At 40.9% G+C, this 16,025-nt stretch overlaps 1 protein-coding gene and 1 long non-coding RNA gene across 6 annotated transcripts in view; one reads left to right on the top strand and one right to left on the bottom strand.

Moving 5' to 3' along the window:
- Positions 1 to 16,025, bottom strand: part of LOC131901433 (periphilin-1-like) — a 333,338-nt gene that overhangs the window by 128,131 nt on the left and 189,182 nt on the right. The window lies entirely within an intron of this gene.
- LOC131901438 (uncharacterized) lies at positions 705 to 4,060 on the top strand. Its single transcript, XR_009376553.1, has 2 exons — positions 705 to 776; positions 3,620 to 4,060. It is a non-coding gene; the product is annotated as an uncharacterized LOC131901438 (long non-coding RNA).

Consider the following 16,025-nt stretch of genomic DNA (forward strand, 5'->3'; position numbering starts at 1 on the left):
TGCCTGATAATTCAGTGCAATAAAGATATTAAGAAAGCACTATATGACAGAGGGGTTTTCACAAGTCAGTGAGATGTGTGTTTCATGAAATGCTCAACAGCACCTTATCTATCTCAGAAGAAGAGATTCTACTTCCTCCTGAACCCAACCTGTGTTTCCCTGTCAAAGTTTTACAAAGACCCAGAGACACCCAAAGACTCACAAACCACTTCACCCTGTCAATAAGTGTCCCCAGAAATTGTCTTGCCATAACAAGTACCATGCTAAATTCTTCTAATGGTTTATATACAAGCTTCACTTCAATGAATGTATTTTTCCTTGAATTTCCTGACCATTGGAATTTTCAGATATGGGGAACTGGGTCTGAATTCACTGCCTTGACAATGAATTTCAGTCTTATGCTATGTCCTTCCTTGAAGGTCAGAAGAGGCTCCTTAAAGCTGAGAGCAATGTAGCACCATAAATTCCAGGTAAGTGGGGATGTAAGTAATGACTGGCAATGTGTCCACTAGTTACCTTATGTTGGAGATTCACTCCAGGGCTGATGTGCATAGATCCCTCTAAAAACTTGTCTGTATCACTCTAACTTCTGTGCCTCTTCAACAAGGTTTCTGTAAACGGATCTTTGACAAATTTCTTCCTTTGAAAGTAAATAGACCTTATCAGATGTGGAAAGTCACTTTGATTTTTGTCCTTCTCCTCCTAGGAAATGAAACAGGCCCTTTTGAGCTAAATGAAAGGTTATCCAAGGAGAATAAGGTCTGAAATAGCCACAGGTAAAGCTTTAGAATGCAGGTCTGAGGAACAGAGTGCAAAACAAGGGCAGGACAGCAGGCACACCCAGGAAATCCTTGGTTATGTCTTTGGCAGTTTAGTCTCTCTGCATGTCAGTTTCTTCTACCTAGAGAAAGATGGGTTGGGATACACCATGGAGATGGGTGCTGTCACAAGGCATGACTTACAAAATCACTTCCTTCATAAGTGGGACTTTGTATTTTCTCATGTTTCTTTTTTGTGTGTGGAGTTACAAGCTAGCATTTATATGACCTAAGCTGCACATCTATTTCTGGAGAACATCTCTTTCTGGGAACAAAGGAATCAGATATTAAACTTGCAAAAATGCTGAAAATGATACTTTAGAGCAGAGAATCACTTCACTTGGTTGAAAAAAATATTACACTTCTTTTCATAACCATTACCAAATATTGTGCGTGGCTCCTGTCCTTTGCCATTTGGAAAGACTCACCAGCTAGCTATTCTTTATTGATTAGCCACTATCAGATGCTAAAAGTAAAGAAGATGGAGAGGGAAGGTAGAAATCAACATGTTTGATCCTAAATATAGAGTGGTGTTTGCCTGTTCTAATCTCAGAATTCTAATCCTTATCTGGCTAATCTAATAACAAATAAATGCCACCTGTGCCCATTGTTGTATTTTAATAAAAGCACATAAACGATTTTGGTGACTTACTATAACTCATGTAGTATGTATTGAGTCCAGCTATTAATATTTTCTTCTCTGTCGTGCTATTCTTATTTGGAACATTTGTTTGTTTGAATGGAAGTGAACCGCCCCAATTTAAATGGGAGAAAAATTTTTAAATAAACTGCTGTAACAGAATATGTTTGGGAGTTGTAAAAGTTTTTCCACTGGAAAAAAAATCAGAATTTAGAGGATCCTGTTACATGCTGAGGGAGACATCAGAGTCAGCAAAGCTTGCAAAAACAGATTTTTTTTTTTTAGCACTTTGATGGAAGAAGCACTTCATTTTCTTTAATTTTATAATTAATTTAATTTTACGTATCAGCCATGTATTCCCCTGTCCTCCTTACTACCGGTCCCCCCCTCGCTCTCCCCCCAATCCACCCCCCATTTCCATCTGCTCCAGTGCAAGGACTCCCCTGGGGATTCAGCTCAGCCTGGTAGATTCAGTGGAGGCAGGTCCAGTCCCCTCCTCCCTTCACCAAGGCTGAGCGAAGAGTCCAAGCATAGGCTCTGGCCTCCAAAAAAACCAGCTCATGCACTAAGGACAGATTTTGGTCCCACTACCTGGGGGCCTCCTAAATAGTTCAAGCTAATCGACTGTCTCACTTATCCAGAGGGCCTCATTCGTTGGGGGCTCCTCAGCTATTGGTTCATAGGTCAGCACATCCTTAAAATATTCAGGCTGATTTAACTCTGTAGGTTTTTTTTTCTTCTATTATCCACTGTCTTTCCGCAGCTATTGTTCCTTTCTCATTATCATTGAGAAAATACAAAGTTATTAAAGCATTATGTAATCTATTTCTGGGAGATTTTGTTGCTCCTTTTTGTTTATTTAGCATACCCTTTAGAGTTCAATTTGATGTTTCTCTGACTGTTTCTCCTGTAGCATTGTGTGGTATACCTGTAATATGTTTTATATTGTAATAAGCAAAAAACTGTTTCATTTTACCAGAGACATAGGCTAGATATTGTTAGGTTTAACATATATAGGTGTACCCATGATGGCCAAAATTTCTAGCAATTTCTGGATTACAGAATCAAGTTTTTTGAAACTCAGAGCAGTTGCTCATGGAAATCCTGAGTAGGTATCAATGGTGTGGTGCACATGTTTCAATTTTCCAAATTCTACAAAATGAAATGCATCCATCTACCAGATTTCATTCCTCTGAGTGCCCTTTCGGTTACATCCTTTGGGTAGTGGAGTCTGATTGTAAAATGAACAAGTAGGATATTTTCATATAATTTCCTTAGCTTGTTTCCAGGTTATGAAAAAATCCTTTTTTAAAACCTCACTATTGACATGATTTTTTTTATGAAACTCTGAGGCCTCCTGTACATTTTTTATCAATAGTTGATCAATCTCCTCATTTTCTTGTGCTAAAGGGCCTGACAGACTCAGATGGTATTGGATGTGAGTTATATGTAGGGGATACTTCCTGTTTCTGATTATGTCTTGTAAATGAATAAATAACAAATTTAATTTTGACTCATCAGGGATAAATTCTGCAGTTTCAATACGTAGGATCACTTTTTCTGCATACTGAGATTCAGTAACTATGTTGAGAGGTTCTGAAGAGAGGAAGTAATAAGGCAGGGTGCATAGAGGAGCTAACTCTCTCTTTTGGCACAGGATTTCATAGGGCTAAGATGTAGTAGCTTGCTCTCTACCTCTCTAATCTTCCAGCTTTTACCCCAATATCTAGCTTGTGGTTTTTTATTAATAAGACCTTTTAAGATCTGTGCTGCAGAGAAGTGGCTTAACTGCTCCTTGAACCCAAAGAATCTTCATATAAAGAAGTCTGTAACAATGTAGTATGCTTTGCAGATACTCTCTTGTCTATTGCTCAGCTGTATATGAGCACTGGGTAGAATAAACTGGATACAACAGTATTCAATCATAGTCCTCCCAAATCTATCCTATGTCTCTGTGTTTCTTGTATGTCTCTGTTTTTTCTGTCTTTTCTTAATCAACACTCCCCTATTCAGGTATTGTTTGACAGGTTGGATGGTCCTGAAAAAGGTCTGAGAAATATAAAAGTCTGATGACATAAAGGCTTGCATTATATGGGTCTAAAAGTTCCAAATAAGGTCATAAATTTTTGTTTTTGTTCCTAGTTTATATCTGTCTGCACAGGTTCGCACTTTGCTGACAGACCCATCCAAGCATCAGTTGTTAATGACAACCTGCTCCATGTGACTATGAGCCCTGAACTTCATGAAAGCTGATATAAACTAATCCAACTGATGCAAAGGCTGTTTCTTCAACTGGTCAATGAACCAGAAGTTTCTAAATTGCCTCCTTACCTTTGACTAACATTCTAACCTTCCAAGGTCCTGACAATGTCTGGGACAAGGTCAGAATCTCTAGGACAGGCAACTAGATCATCTTATAGTCAGGTTGCCTAGCCACAGGACATTGAGGCAGAGCCCTTGACCCTTTCACCCTGTAAACATCCTATACAAACATCCTGTTAGCTTGCCCCACCTTATGCAAATAACAGCTTCTTGCTCCCCCCACCCTGCAGGAACTATATAAACCCTCTTGGAGAAAAATAAAGTGGCACCTTGATCAGAATCTAGACTTGGTGTATTTCCTTTGTATCTCCTGTCCCTATCATTCCGTCCTTAGGGTGGTCGAGAACCCATTGAAGCCCTGCAGGTGGGGCAACTGGCACCCCACATGGATGAAACCACCTCCTGAGGATTTGGATCGTCATCTCCCGGAGGAAGATCAATGCCTTAGTGAAGTTGTTGGATCCCCCTGAAATCACCCGGTTCAGGACGGGATTGCAGAGACGACGCAGGTAAGAAAGTGATGAGCCATGGGACAGGCAATTTTGTCACAAGTTTTATTTCTTTCTGGCCTAAATGAGCCCCTCAAGATACAAGGAACTAGGGTAAAGAAAAAAGATCTTAAAGCCTTTGTTGATTATTAATGACATTCTCAGGGTCTATAAATATTCCCCTGACATACAAAAGCTTATTAATATAGGAGAAAAAATCTTCAAAGAAGCCTTTTGCTCCCCCTCTACCTGACCCAAGACAACCCCCCCCCAGCACTTTCTGGTCTGCCTTCAGTCTGTCCCTCGGTTCACGGCCTGAGCTCTATGGAAGAGGGGATGCTCACGACTTTTAATCCTAACAATCCCCAGAAGTCCGCTCCTGCCCATCCTCATCCCTCTGTTAATTTGACCTCTATCTCCCCTCTAGAACCCACCAAGGAGGCTTCCCTAGAGAAATGGGTGCCCCGTTAACATAATCCAGACTGACCCCCTGCAAAAATCTTCCCTTAACACAAGAGTCCTTGGGCCCTTTTTTAAAAACCTCAAAAATCTCTGGCAGTTCCCCCTTCTGCAATGCCCCCTGCCTATGTTTCTCTGTCTTCCCATTTTTGCGGGCCCATTCTTGATGGGTTGGCTCCCCCTGTGCCAGATCACAGCTCACTGCGAAGGGGCCCTCCAGGCTTGTAGGGAACATGTTGAGCTTTTAAGGGAATTGAAAACTCTTGAAAAAGAATTTAAAGATCTTGCCCTTGAAGTGGTGGCTCCTGGTCCGCTAAAACCATCTCAAAAATCTAGTATATCAATGAGTAAGCCTCAGCCTGTCCTGGCATTTCCTGTTACCAGAAGCCAGATCTCTGGGGACTCATTCAAGGCTGCCGCCCTGAGTGGCCCCTCAGGGTGTTTGGAAGATCAAAATGAGGAGGGGGAGGTGGGGGAGGTGGAGGAGGAGGAGAAGCTGTCACCAGAGGATGCCCCTGCCAGGACAGACTTATCACAATTTAAATTTCTGCCTTGTTGAAAACCTGAAATCCACCTGTGCTCAGTATGATCCTATGGCTCCTTTTACATTAGCCTTGGTGGAAAACCAGCGTGAACATTGGTTGACCCCTAATGACTGATATTTTCTTGCCCGTGAGGCTCTTTCTGGGGGTGATTTTATCCGCTGGAAAATAGAATTTACAGAAAATTGTCAAGAATATGCTCAAAAAAATATTGAACAGGTGTGCTCAAAAACTTGGACACTAAAGAAAATCCTCGGCAACCCCTTTTATGATACAAACGCAGCACAGGCAAATTTCCCTCCTGGCCTCCTGGCCCAGATTCAAAACGCAGAAGTCCGGGCGTATAAACGCCTGCCCCAAAAGGGTTCGGCTACCACCTCATTAGCAAAGATTTGTCAGGGCCCTGATGAACTTTTTAGTGAATTTGTTTCTTGCTTAAATGATGCAACTGAGAGACTTTTGGGGCCAAACGAACACGAAAGTCCTTTGTTAAACACTTGGCATTTGAAAATGCAAACCCAGCCTGCCAGGAAGTCCTCTGCCCTCATAAAAACAGAACAGACCTCTCTGAATATGTGAGACTCTGTTCAGGTGTTGGCGCCACCCATGCCATGGGATTAGCTATAGTTGATGCCCTCAGGGCTTCACAACATCCTGGAGCCTGCACCTGTTACTTCTGTAAACAACCCGGACATTTCACTAGGGAATGTCCTCAGAAAGATAACAGCCTCGCACCCTTAGCCCAGCCTGCTCAGGAGGCCTCCTCTATGAGGCCCCTGCCTTCCACTCTCGGCCCTCGCTGCAACAAGGGCCGTCATTGGGCTACAGAATGCAGGTCAAAAATCAATTATCTCGGTCAGCCCCTTCTTCTGTGGGTGCTGGGAAACTTCCAAAGGGGCCAGCCCCTGGCCACAATGCCTCCAAGAGCGCACCCTGGGACCTTGAGGTCCACTCACCTCCTGCCTCCCCAGCCACAACAAATTCTCCTGCCCCAGTTCCATTCTCCTCCTTCCGGAGAGCAACTCCAGGCAGTGCCGGATTGGACTTGTGTGCCGCCGCTGAAACAGTATTAAACTCCCTTGAAGGGGCTCAGGTCATCCCTACAGGGGTGACAGGGCCCTTATCTCCTAATGTTTGCATGCTTTTCCTTGGCCGTGCTTCTGTGGCCCTCCGAGGGGTCCAGGTCTACCCTGGCATAATAGATAGTGATTTCTCAGGTGAAATTAAGATTTTGGCCACTGCTGAAAACGGCATGGTCACAATTCCTCAAGGTACGCGCTTGGCACAGCTAGTTCCTCTACCTTCCTCTGTCTGTGATAATCCCTCAATTACAAACAGCCCTCAGGGGTCAGCTGGATTGGGCTCCTCGGACGCCTACTGGGTCCAGCCTGTTACTCAGGATCACCCTACTCTCACCCTTACTATAGAGGGAAAGAAGTTTCAGGGTATCTTGGATACAGGGGCAGATACCACAGTCGTTTTGTTATGCCCAGATTGTGACCCCAGAGATTCCACCACAGACCTTAGGTACAGAATGCAATAGCATGGTTTATTTCTATTTGTTTATAAGCTGCGGGCAGGGAAGCTTGATCCAAAGGACTCACTCATAGTAACTGTGAGGCCAGGAGGAACTTGATTTTTCTTTGTGTGGCTAGCTTTTTAAAGGCAAAATCCACAAGCCCTTCAGGGGTTTGGGGGAGTTTTGCACTGGTGCAACTCGGATTGCTTTATTTTTATATCTGTTCTCTTTTAATTGGGTGAGGGTACGTAACCTTTGAATTTACTGGTTGGTGGTTATGATTTATTACTTTTGGGGTAGTCCAGCACAAGTCCCAGGCTTTGTCCTTGAGCCACCATGGGGGCTGGCTGGCCAAGCACATACTGCACATAACTCTAAGTTGGTGAGGGGCCCCAGACAGTAAACATCTGGCTGAACTTTGAGCAGTCTATTGTTCATGGCCCTCCCAGAAACTGCTTGCTCAAGTCTCAGGAAACTGAAATTGAGGCCTGATCTCTGAGAGAAGACTGAGCAGCCTGTTATGGCATCTGCTTGGTCTGTTCATTCTCCTCTTGAGTTGTGTATCTTCTCCAATCATGGAGATGTTGCTTTTGGTAAAAGACTTTATCATCAGGGTAGTAGATCATATCAGAGACTAATTGGACCAGAACATAAGAGTTTTTTCATTATCAATGGCAAAATGAGCTTTTCCTTATTCAGTTTTTGCCATTGTTAAGTGTGTCATGGGTTCAGAAGTAGATATTGGAATTCTAGCATCCTCAGTTTAGTGGTTCCCAGACAGGAATCTTCATTTAGTTAAGACACCAGTGATATAAGAGCCAACAGCAATTAGCAGAAGCACAAGGGCCAAAAGCCTTGTGATGGCTGACAGTTTCTTATCCTCAAGGAACTTGAAACTTTATCTCAGGTTCCCTATGACAAGAAATTCCCTTTTGATCTTACATTCCGGAGGGGGGGGGGAGGGGGGACAAGGGCGATGTTTTCTCTTCTGTAATTACTTCCTGCTGACATTGGGACATTGTTGTCAGGACCATGGAAAGCCAGAATGTTAGTCAAAGACAAGAGGGAACGTTTTATTGACCAGCTGAAGAGATGGTATGCGTATCGGCTGAATTGGTCCATATCAGCTTTCAGCAAGTTCAGGGCTCACAGTCATTTGCAGTAGGTTGTCACCAGCAAATGATGCTTGGATGTATCTGTCAGCCAAGTAGAAACCTGTTGAGACAGATACAAACTAGGAACAGGAGTTAAAACTAATGAACTTATTTGGAACTTTTAGACCCATAGTCTTAGTAATTGTAGTATTATCAGTTTGCCCTGAAATCCATAGTGTCTTTTTTATCTAAAGAGCCAAGTATAGATTGGACTGAAATTTCTTTGGCCCAATGAAAAGCATCTGTAAGTCTGTATTTAGAACCTGTTTATCTTTTTTTTTTTTTGGTTTTTCAACACAGGGTTTCTCTGTGTAGCTTTGCGCCTTTCCTGGAACTCGCTTTGGAGACCAGGCTGGCCTCAAACTCACAGAGATCCGCCTGGCTCTGCCTCCCAAGTGCTGGAATTAAAGGCGTGCGCCACCACCGCCCGGCCTTTTTATCTTTTTTAAAGAGACTTGTAGCTAGAGTTTTCCTGCCTGGCCCACAGTCAGGACAAATCTCTCTCACCTGCTAGTCTCCCAGCTGCTCAGACCCGACCAAGTCCACACAGAGACTTACATTGGTTACAAACTTTATGGCTGTGGCAGGCTTCTTGTTAACTGTTCTTATAGCTTAAATTAATCCATTTCTATAAACCTATAACCTGCCACGTGGCTCGTGGGTTACCAGCATCTTCACATGCTGTTTGTCATCGTGGCAGCTGGCAATGTCTCTCAACCTTCCATTTTCCAGCTTTATTCTCCTCCTTATTAGCTTTATTCTCTTTAATTAATTAATCCATTGATCAATCAATTACTAAGCTGACAAAGGTATTGCTAGCCCAGTCATCAATGTCATCAAAGATCTGAGAAGGATAAACTCTACCTGAGTGCAGACTTTTAAATCTATTTAAAAACAGCAGAGACTATCCATTACCCAGACTGCCATCATCCCAGGCTCCTATAGTCTTCATAGTGTTGGCAGGACAGGTGTCAGGACAGCATCAGTCTTGGCTGCTGGGCCCATAATGTGAAATTCTCCCTGTGGAAGAGAAAGACTGACCTTATCTTGTCAGTGACTCATTTGTCCATTCTTCTATGCTGGATCCATGGCAGCAGGTGTTGAGTCAGAGCGTCTTGCCCAGTGGTCGGTGTTGTCCGCAATTCAGGTGGCATCTTCTTGTTGTTGTTCCATATCTTCTCTGGAGACCTTGGGAGTCATTGCTAGGAGCTGGGGAGCTTGGAGTCTCTATTTGCTATAGTAAGCTTTTTATCAAATAATGTAAATGCCATATTCATCAGATCTTTGACAGGTTTGAGGACCATTATCTATTAAATGTATCTGAGCCAAACAAATCTAGGCCTAATCTTGGAAATATCTCTAAGTTTGGTAACAATAATCAGGCCAATTTGTTCTCCTATAGATATATTAGTCAAATATACCTTTCAGTTTTTTTTTATTTAAATAGAACAGTTTATGCCTTAAACTAGTATCTGAATAGCCAGATGACTAGTATTAACTTGTATTCTTTAACACAAAGGACATGCAAACTCAGACATTCAAAACCAAACATACATGTGGCCACATTTTTCATTCATACCTGTAGAGTAGACAGACATTTTTACAACTATGACCCATTGGAGTCTCAATGTAACAGCAGAATAGCAAGACAAAGAAATTTGAAACATGTTTCATTTTTTTATATATCTCAAGTCATTTTTTTAAATCATTATTTAAGCCTTTTTATCCTCAGACCTTTATACCTTGCTTTTACATATTTTAATAACTTGCATTTTACATATTTTTTAAAACATTTTTTTATTTTTATATCTAAAAATTTATATCTTATATCCTATATAAATTTTATTTAAATCTCATAATTTATTTAAACTTTAAAGTTAAACTTTAAAGTTTTATGTTTTTATAGCTCAAACTATTTATTTAGACTCAAAATATCATATATCTAAACCCTCATGACATGCTTAAGCCTTTAAATTTTTATATCTTAAACTGCTTTCTCAAACCAAAAAATCATTTATTTAAACATTTATCCTCACATCTCAAGCCTTCGTATTTTCATAAAAACATTATATTTTAAAACTTTTTTTTATCTTAACCAACAATAATTTGAAACCAATTTTTTTAAATGATGGCAAGTATTTGTAACTCACTGAACTCAAATGACCAAAACCCATGTAAATTTTTATTTTTCCTGTGGAAACAAAAGCATAATTTTCCCAGTATCTTGAACTGGTAATTTAACATTTCTTTTCAAGCAATACCAGGACAGAGAAGGATTAACAAGAGAAGCGGCTGGCTGGCAGAAGAGACCTTGAAGTTATCACAGTAAAGGAAGGGAGGGGGGGCAGTGGGCATAGAGCCTGTCTTTGGCTGCCAGTGTTCCTGAAAAAAAAAGTTTTTGTTAACTCCTCTGACTAAAGTCAGATTCTCTGCTCAATGTTCACACAGTTTTTGTCAATTGCAGGTAGTCCCCATTGCCCTGTCCAAAGCTCCCATCTTTGCCCGCCTGTACCGAGAGCACACACCCCCACCCTCCTGAGAGCAGCCAGCTGGCTGCAGTCCTGATAGCAAGAGAGCTACGGAGGGAGGGAAGTGGCCTTTGCTATGCCTCTCTCTCCTCCTCTTCCTCTAGGAAAATAAGGCAGGTTAGTAGACAGAAACAAATAACATTTACACAGACAATCTAAGTACTGGCACATCAGCACTGAGACGATGCCCCTCTTGCAGTATGCAAGCCCCACCTGGCAGGAGCTACCTGTTTATCTCAGTTCAGTCGGAGAGTGGGGGTGGGGGACCCAGTTCCCTCTATTGTGGCTTGCACATCCTTTCACTGGGCTAGGCAAAGGTCTAGTGGAGAAGAAGGGAACTGTCCCATAGCGTCCGTCACAGTCAAGTCAACAATGAGAACAATTAACATATTACACATAAGACCAAGGGCACATGGAAAAAAAAACTTTGCCCCAACGAGACAACCAACAAAGCTCCAAGAACAATGACAGCCTGATATGCTCTGCGGGGGTGGGGGTGGGGGGGGTAACCCTCCAGGCTCAATCACACCAAAAGCAATCCAGACTGGAGGATCTTTGTCCTTGATCAAACAGACATCAGGGGCTTCCACATCCCTGTCAGACATGCACCTTTTTTTCTTGGAAGAGAAGGAGAGAGTAAAGTAACAATGATCACAACAAAATAGACAAAAAAAAACCCACAAAATGGCTCTGACAAATTCCCAGGACAAAATACAAAGTGGCACTTCCTCCCACCGTGGGGGAAGATACCCAAAGCTGCTCCTAAACCAAATGGTCACCTCTGAGGTGGCCTCAAATGGCTCGGGACCAAGAGGTCTCTTGCCCAAATCAGGGAATGAGACGTCTCTCTTTCCCTCCCAGGATCACTGTCTGGACACGTCTGTCCCAGTGAGAGCCTGCAAAGTACAAATCGAGCCTGCAAAGTACAAATCGATGCACTGGTACAAAATAAAAGTAACATGACAGACACAGACAAGACAGAGAGCGCTCTTACTGGTAGATGACAATAAACCTCTGGACACTTGAGGGTCCTGGTGGGGTCTCTGGGGTTTCCCGGCCAATCCACCAAATGTTGTGCTCAGATTGGGACCCCAAAGACTTTACCACAGACCTTAGGTACAGGATGCAATAGCATGCTTTATTTCTGTTTGTTTACAAGCCGCAGGCAGGGAAGCTCGATCCAAAGCACTCACTTGTAGTCGTGAGGCCAGGAGGAACTTGCTTTTTCTTTGTGTGGTTAGGTTTTTAAAGGCAAAATCCACAAGCCCTTCAGGGGGTTGGGGGAGTTTTGCATGGGTGCAACTTCGATTGGTTTATTTTTATCTCCGTTCTCTTTTAATTGGGTGAGGGTATGTAACATTTGAATTTACTGGTTGGTGGTTACAATTTATTACTTTGTGAACTTTAATATTTAGTACCTGTGGTAGTCTGGATGAAATTTTCCTCCATAAGCTCATAGGGGTTGGCACTATAGAAGGTGTGGCTTTATTGGAGGAAGTGTGTCACTGTGGAGGTGGGCTTTGAGATCTCATATATGTTTAAACTATGTCCAGTCTCCCAGATTACCTGTAGGTCATGGTGTAAATGCCCAGCTCCTTTTCCAGCACCATGTCTGCCTACATGCTGCTATGTTCACCATGATGATAATGGACTAAACGTCTAAAAATGTAAGCCATGCCAATTAAGTATTTTTCCTTTGTAAGAGTTGCCATGTTCATGGTGTCTCTTCACAACAATAGAAACCCTAACTTAGGCAGTACTTGATTCATTAATCTTTAGGGAGGAAATACTTTTGAGAAACACTGATAATTTTTCTTTTTTGATAGAATCAGATTATCTATAGGCTTATGTGATTTCTCTTCATGTTTTATTAATTGAAATCCTGGTAATCCACTATAGTCATTCTTTATTTCACATTGCATATAACAACAGGTATTTAACTCAAAGTGTTGATAGCCTACTAAATAATAGTAAAATTGTTTATCAACAATCTCCTATTTTGATTCTAGTAAAATTAAAAATAGAGGGATATTCCAAACATGTCAATACAATACTTGGAAAATTTCCAGCTATTTTAGAAAAATATTCTTAAGAATTCATTGGGTTACTGGTAGCTGGAACATTTACTTTTATAGATATTGTTTCAGCTTCCACAGTTGGAGTCTTAGCATTAAAACAAAATCTGGAAATACCTCAATTTACAAATAAATGACTTAAAATATTTCTAAATTAGAAGAAGTTCAAGGAAAGATGGATATTAATTTCATAGAATGATTGGATGGAGGGGAAGCAACCTAGGAATGTAAACAGTATATATTTTCTCCCACTTACAGATCTTCTGAAGTTTAAGGAAATATAAAGACCATTGTTTGAATGATCCCTCCTCTTCAGAAAACTGTCATTCTTTGAATAATGGGCCAATGGTATAGAATGAAATGTTTTCTGGGATTTGTTTAAAAATATTCAATAGATATTATCCATTAAACTATACAGTGTGAGGATTATTCTAGTTGGAGCTTTCTAATGAGACCTTGTCTCAAATAGCAAAGCAAAATATATTTAACTAAATTTGTGTGTGTGTGTGTGTGTGTGTGTGTGTGTGTGTGTGTGTCTGTGTGTTTGTGTCTGTGTGTATGTGTGTCTGTGTCTGTGTCTGTGTCTGTGTTTATTGAGGAATGTCTTACTATCATATTTCCTTCATAGACCAAAATGTCTTGAATTCAAGGAGAACTGCTTGACTCTGCTACCATACTAAGCTATATTTATTTCTGAGAATGATTTGACAGGGACCAGTGGCTGACACCTGAAAGGATTTTAAGAGATATTGTCCTTAACCGTGAGACCTCTGCAAAGGTTAAGATGGGACATTTCAATTCATTTTGGAAAATGATTTCAGGATGAGACAATACAAATCAAAATTGAAATTTTATTTTGAGACAGGGTTTCTACGTGTATCTCTAGCTGTCCATGAACTCAGAATATAGATGAGATTGGCACCAAACTCCCATAACTCTGCCTACCTCTGCTGCCCAAGTATTGAAATAAAAGTCATGTGCCACATCATCCAATTGTAATTTTATTATTTATTTGCTTATGACTGTTTTTATCTGTGTCCTAATTTATATGGGGATAGGTATTCATGTGTTTTGTGGTTTAGTTATAATAGAGAACATTTTGCTTGTTGGTCTTTTCCCTTTAGCATGTTTGAGACAGTGTCCTTTGTTTACTATCACATGTAAATAACCTTGCAAGATTTCTTCTGTCTGCCTTTTATTTTGCCTTAAAATTACTGGATTAGAAGCATGCATTGTGGCAACTGTTTTTAAAAGACAGAAGTAAAGGAATAGTTGCAAGATGAGTACTTTATTTGTCAAACCTTTTTAACAGCCCTGAAGTTTATTGAGTAAAAATTTTTGAACGCGTGTGTTTTGAGACATGGTCTGACATTCTAACCCTGTCTTGCCTTGAACTCACTAAGTAGTAGATAGGCTAGGCCTGGAACTTGAAGAGATCCACCAGTTTCTGCTTAATGTGTACAGACTTGGAAAAAAAGAGACTTTTTAAATGTATTTAACACAGATATTGGTAGGAAGTATGGACTTTGGGAAAGTGTCATTTTGTGAGGGAGAGCTACACTTAATTAATACAGAGCCTTGTTACAATTTTGGGGTCATTGTGAGTTCCAGTTCAGTGAGTTTTTTGGGAGCTCCTCTCTTTTTCTGTGTTTCTCTCTCTTCTCTGTGTCTCTCTGCCTCCCTGTCTCTGTCTCTTCTTTTTTTAATACCAAAAGGAGTAGAAGTAGCAAGCCAGAGACATGTAAGAAACATTTCATGGACAGAGCTATCTAAGCCCTTTGAGAATGAAGCCACATCTGTCTGAAACAGAGCTACAGGATTTGTTGATTTTCCACACTGTGTCCACATTTCAATCTTTATTTTTTATTTTTTTTATTCTTTTGTAATTCAATACACCCCAACTGCAGTTTTCCCTCCCTCTACTCCTCTGCATCCTCTCCCTTTCTTCCTTTTTCACCGGATCCACTCCTCCTCCTTTCCCCTTCATAATAGAGCAGATATCCCAGGGTTGTCATTCAATCCCTGCAGAACAAGTGACAAAAAGACTAGGCAGGAACCCTCATATCAAAGCTGGATGAAACAAGCTAGTAGGAGTTAAAGGATTTCAAGAACAGGCAAAGATGTCAGAGACACACCACTCACATCTACTGTGAGGAGTTGCACAAAAACACCAAGCTTTACAAGGGTAACACATATGTAGAGGAACTGGTGTGGACCCATGTAGGTAGTAAATGCTGTTTCAGTCTCTGTGAGCCCCTGTGAGCCCATGTGAGCTCTGCTTAGTAGATTATCTGGGCTATGTTCTCTTCTGTTCTTTTATTTAATAAAGGATTTTTTTTTTTGAAAATCCTTTCTGGATTTGACCTGAGATTTTTCTCCTTCTATTCCTATTATTCTTAGGTTTGGTCTTTTAATAGTGTTGCAGATTTTCTGGATCTTATGTTTCAGGAAATCTTTCAATTTATCATTTTAGTTCATCAATATAGCCATATTTTCTGTCATAATTTTAAAGCCTATAATTCTCTATTCTATGTTTTGTATTCCTTTGGTGAAGCTTGCCTCTGTAGTTCCTGCTTGCATACCTAGATTTTCATTTCTAGAATTTCTTCAGTTTGCATTTTTAATTGCTTCTATTTCATTTATCAGTTTTTGAAGAGATCATTCATTACCATCAACTGTTTGTTTGTCTTTGGTTTTCTTTAAGGGATTTGTTAATTTTTTCCAATATTAAATTTATCCTTTCTCTGCTTTCTTTAAACATATTCATTCATTTCCTCCTTAAAAACTCCTTATAAAGTTTGTCTTAATTGTCCTTCACCTGTGATGGAATATCCAGGGCTTGCTGTAGTAGGATATCAGGAATCTGGTAGTGAAATATTGCTCCAGCTGTTGTTGATTATGTTCTTATTCTGGTGTCCAGGTATCTGGATTTGAGGTGATTGTGGCTCTGGGTGCTGATTTCTCAGTTTGTCTTTTTTGGATGGGTTTTTTATTTTTTGGTTTCTATTTGTTTTTTGTTCTTCTCTTCTTTGTGGTCTATGATTGAACAGGGGTTCTCATCCCAAGTTGTGGCCTTGAAATCTTGCAGTGTTACCTTTGTTCCAGCAGAGAGTATCTGCCCAAGTTTCAGGATGACCAAAGGGAGCAGAAGAGGAAGTTTGGGGATAGGGTTGAGGTGGCATTGAGAAAGCAGGGGAGTTCTATGGGTAGGTGGCTTGCATAGACATCTGGAAGATTGTGTGTCCTTTGTTAGAGAAAGGATTCAACCCAATTTTGAGGCAACAACACAGAGATGAAGAGAGAAGTGGGATTGAGGATATTGTTAGAGTATTATTGAAAGACTGCAGGATGTCCAAAAGTGAGCAGGTTACATGGATTTCTGGTGGCTGGCATGGCCTCTGGCCCAACAGGGCATCTTTACCTCAGGTTGTCTACCTGTTCTTCTGGCTGGTGTGGCTTGCCTTTGAGCAGAGGATATCC

The sequence above is a fragment of the Peromyscus eremicus genome, unplaced genomic scaffold (genome assembly GCF_949786415.1).
Source record: "Peromyscus eremicus unplaced genomic scaffold, PerEre_H2_v1 PerEre#2#unplaced_82, whole genome shotgun sequence".
In the NCBI taxonomy this organism is placed as follows: Eukaryota; Metazoa; Chordata; class Mammalia; order Rodentia; family Cricetidae; genus Peromyscus; species Peromyscus eremicus.